Source organism: Fukomys damarensis, unplaced genomic scaffold (assembly GCF_012274545.1).
Source record: "Fukomys damarensis isolate Sample0158 unplaced genomic scaffold, DMR_v1.0_HiC HiC_scaffold_39, whole genome shotgun sequence".
Lineage (NCBI taxonomy): Eukaryota > Metazoa > Chordata > Mammalia > Rodentia > Bathyergidae > Fukomys > Fukomys damarensis.
In genome coordinates, this window is record NW_022900951.1 from 95561330 (window position 1) to 95566114 (window position 4785).

General features: G+C 38.4%; 1 protein-coding gene across 1 annotated transcript in view; it reads left to right on the forward strand.

Moving 5' to 3' along the window:
• Dock11 (dedicator of cytokinesis 11) overlaps positions 1 to 4785 on the forward strand; it is a 156990-nt gene that overhangs the window by 58985 nt on the left and 93220 nt on the right. The window lies entirely within an intron of this gene.

Consider the following 4785-nt stretch of genomic DNA (forward strand, 5'->3'; position numbering starts at 1 on the left):
ATATTCTTTAGATCTCTCTCTGCAACTATTTGAAATAGAATTGTTGAGGATATAATCTTTTTTTCAGTAAGCTGCAGATTGCTTCTCCACTTGACAAAAAGTACATTTCTGAGTTAAAAATCTCATTGGTAAGCTGACCATGGCGGTGGGTGCCCATAGTCCAAGCTATTTGGGAGGCTGGGAGGCTGAAGCAGAAGGGTACCTTAAGCCCAGAAGTTGGAGGCCATCCTAGACAACATAGGCAGGACTCCATCTCAAAAGAAGTTCACTTGCAAATATGTTTATTTCATTATCATTTCTACCAAATAAACTGGCCATTATGCTTAGACCATTATAAGCAACATAAAGTAATACTGCTTTTCTCAGGGAGAAACACATATTGTAATGCAATATTGTTATTTCTTTTATGTAGAATTGCTCAGCAACCCGAATTTTCCAATTCTGCTTACTGAGAAAGAGGGAAGTGAGCCCAGAGCCAGGGACATCTGTGAGCTGGAGGGAGGTTGGGGGGGTTGCCTGTTTCTATGAGAAGAAAACAGATTTAATGAAGTTGATTAGGCCCTAGCAGCAAAGCCCTAGTCTTGGTTCCATTGCTGCAAAACTTTAGATAAGCTCATGGGCAGCAGCCTTACAGCTTATGAGTCCTGTGAAGGTGGCCTATGCCACACCTAGTTCCTGGATGTCAGTGTGCTGTGGGATGTAGATCAGGCCAGCCTGGATTGTTTGTTCATTCATTCAGTAGAAATCTCTGTATATTTATTATGTGTAACATACTGTAGTAGGTATTATGGAGAATACAGTGAAGAATCCAACACAGATCTCATCGTCAGTGAGAATATGATCTAGGGTAAATGAATCCTGTGTATACAATCAATCATGATACATGACAGAAAGTGGTGATTAACAAGAAAGCAATGCTGTACGAACTCAGAAAAGAGGGAGTTATTCAGCTGTTGGAGGAAGTAGTGGCTGGGAGTCAAGCAATGCTTCTGGGGGGAAATGGTATTTGAGTGAGATCTGAAAGGATAGGGGAGCTTGGTGGTGCAATGATGGCAGGAAGGTAGGGGATCCTAGGATGAAGGAATAGCATATTTAGAAAGTCAGAGTTTTGAGTGGTATGGTTGGACAACCCCAAGCACTTCACTAAGACTAGAGCACAGGATGCTGGAAGGGGAGTCATAAAATGTCATATTGCAAAGGGGACATCAGATTTTGGAAAGCCTTGAATACCAAGCTATAGATTTTATTTGATTCTGTCACCAGTGTGGACATTTTGAAGGGATATATACTAGTAAGAGCTTCTTTTGGAGAAAAATGAATCAAGCAACAACATAAAGGGTTAAGGTAAGTCAGAGCTGGAAGAAGGAAGGTCAGAAGGGGCACCAGTCAGCTATTTCAAAGGTCCAGGAAAGGAAGGAGGCCACACTGTGATGGCAGAAGAATAAATCCCTTCACATCTATGGGTTCCACATCCATGGATTTAACCTACTGTGAATGAAAAATATATTGTAAAAGTTGCATCTGTACTGAATATGTACAGACTTTTTCCTGTCATTATCCCCTAAACAATATAGTAAAACAAATATTTACATAGTCTTTATATTATTTTAAGTATTAGAAGTAATCAATAAATGATTGGAAGTACATGGAAGGATATGTGTAGGTTATATATAGATATTATGCCAGTCTGTATAAAGTCCTTGAACATTCAAGAATTTTTATATCTGTGGAGGGCCCTGGAACTGATCATCTGTGGATTCCAAGGGACAAGTGTGTATTAGACCGGCAAATGATTGACTACTAGATAGATGATTCATAGTAAGCACTGAAATTTCAAAACTGAGTGATCGGAAAGACGGTGTTGTCAGTAATAGAACTGTGGATGGGCATGGTAAAGTTGAGATTAGCACTGAGTTCAAGGTGCTAGTGAGACATCTGAGTGACGCCCTATAGGCAGTAGGACTGACATTGAGGGAGTCCCCTTTATAGATGGTACTAAATGTAGCAATTTTTTTGTTTTGTTTTGTTACCGGGGATCGAATTTAGGACCTTGTCCTTAAGAGGAAGGCATGGTGCTACTGAGCTAAATCCCTGGCCCAGGATGGTACTAAATTTAACTTGTAGCTCTCAGGCAATTGGTCTCAGCAATGGGAAAGCTGACTAACAGGGTTATTAAGCCATTCCAAGACAGCGGAATAACCTGCTTTATTTGGATCATTAATGTGTACTTAGTTTCAGTATTTTCTTCATAAAGATATTTTATATTCTGAGTTTAGTAAATTTTCTGACACTTAGTCAGGTGTGATGGCACACATCTGTAGTCCCACATACACAGGGGCAGAAATGGGAGGATTGAAAGTTCAAGGCCTGCCTGGGCAACTTAACAAGACTATCTCAAAATTAAAAAAAAAAAAAAAAAAAAAAACTGGATGTAGCTCAGGGGTAGAAAACTTCCCTAGTATGAAAAAGACCCTGGGTTTCATCTCCAGTGCTGGGGAAAAATCTCTGATACTTCATTGTTTTTGTGATTATTGTGAATGGCATCTTTTTTTTGCATTTTTAGTTGGTTACAATTGATATAGAGTTATGCTACTGATTTTTATAGATTAATCTTGCATCTGGTTACTTTGTTAAATTCTCTTACAGGTCATACATAATATCTTGTTGATTCTATTGATATTTTAGGTAGATCATTATATCACTAACAAACTATGTTAGTATACTTATGTATATAAGCACATAGCTATCAATATTTCTATACATAACCATTTATATTTATAGTAAACTGTGCATGAGTTCATAGTGATGGCTCCAGCTCCAGTCTATTACCACAGGAGTCATTCTGGCCTTTTCTTGCTTGTATATATAACCTCCAATTCTAACAGTAAGAACCCTGGCTCCCACCATGCACTATTCATTTACTTCATTGTTCAAACTCGGGTGATCAAAAAATATGGTGAAGGTTAAAACGAAACAGTACAGTAAAAGATGTGTTGCTGAGATTAATAGAATAAATATGGTTAGAGTAAGGGGGAGTGTTTTGAGGGGGATTAATGACACTGTACCTTTTACTGTAATATTTTAATTTAAACATCTGCCATAGTTTTTTTTTAAATCAGACCTCCTATAGTCCTTTCTATATCCCTGTAGAAAATGCAGTTATGTCAGTGGAATGCTCTTGAGAATTGAGTAGAAAGCTAACAGAATAATGAGAACCAAGGAGAGTGTGTACCTCCTGAATGTTAAATTATGGATTCCTCTCCAAATGTTAAGAAGTGGGCAGGATGTTGAGTGAAACATGAGATGGGTATTCTGTGTGCCACACATTAGTTTTAACTGTCCGTTCTTCAAGTAGCTTCCTACCTTCATCCAGATAACAGGCTCAACATCGTACCTCACAGCTTCCAAGTGCTCTATATGAGTTTTGCATTAGGGACACACTTGGCCATTATCTGATTATTCTAAAGTACAAAAAGGTTGCCTAAAAAAATCTTTTAGAGACAGAGAGTGGCATAGTGGCTGTTAGGATGGAGAGGTAAGGGGCAGTGACTGCTAAGGGCTGTAGAGGTATTTTTTTGAATGATGAAAATGCTCTGGAATTAATACTGACAGAAATACAATTGCAAATAGACTCAAAATATTGATTGTACACCTTAAATGGATAAATTGTATGAACTGTGTCTCAAAAATTTCTGTGTGGAAAAAGATGTTGCTTAAAAAGCAAAATATATTTTCCAATTTTCTGTGTAGGAAATCTTTTCTCATTTGTTAATTTTTCAGTTTAATTGCCTTGACCGAGTCATTTCTAATGGTTCCTCTGCTCATATTACTTTCCTCTGCTTTTTATAAAAGGAAAGGTCTGGTTAAATCATTTCTGAGGTTGTTCTGGTAAACATGCCTTTTAGGCATGTTTTGGAGTCTGAGAAAGCCATGTAGTCTACTTAGGGAAAGCAATGTTTTGTTTGTCTTTTAAGACATTTGCCAAATTAAACACGTAAATAAAAACATTCCAACCAGATTTGTATTGACTTCTGTGTTCACAGTATAAACACACACACACACACACACACACACACACACACACACACACGGGTGCACACATATGCACATTCATTCCTGCAAAGAGTTTCAAAGAATTAGAAAGCACTGGCTTTACAAAGGGCTCTCCAGCCAACACCCTCTCTTATTTTCAAAAATAGAGTCCAGAGCAAGCTTTCTTTTACAGCTGAGTTATAAACACTTCAAACCCAGAGTGATCTCTATAATGGAAACACTGACACTGCTCAACTTGAGCAACACAGATGGCTCCAGCTTTTTTAGCTAGAACATGATGAATTTTCTAATAGAAAGCCAAGACTCTCTTTTGGGGGTAGGGACTGTTAAGAAATGTAGAGACTGGGAAAAATCTCTCAGTGGAATCAAGTCTTAAACACTGCAGCCTGTCTGCATTCTCCTTCTGCACCTCTTCCTTCTTTATCAGGAAAACTGTGCCCAAAATTGATTGATTTGTGCCTATTGCCTTGTATGAATAGAGAATGTGACCTTGTCTTATGACCTTAGTTTTTCATAGACCCTAACTCTAAGTTGACCACAAGAAATTTTGGAACATGCAGTTGTTTTCTGAGATACTCTCAGCTCTAAGGCTCTGTATTTGAAGTGAAAGGACGGGTAAAGGGGACCTGAATCTTTTGAACAATATATCTCTAAAACATATACCCCAGAGCCGGGGATTTAGCTCAGCGGTTCGGTGGCCTGCCTTGCAAGCGCAAAGACCCGAGTTCAATC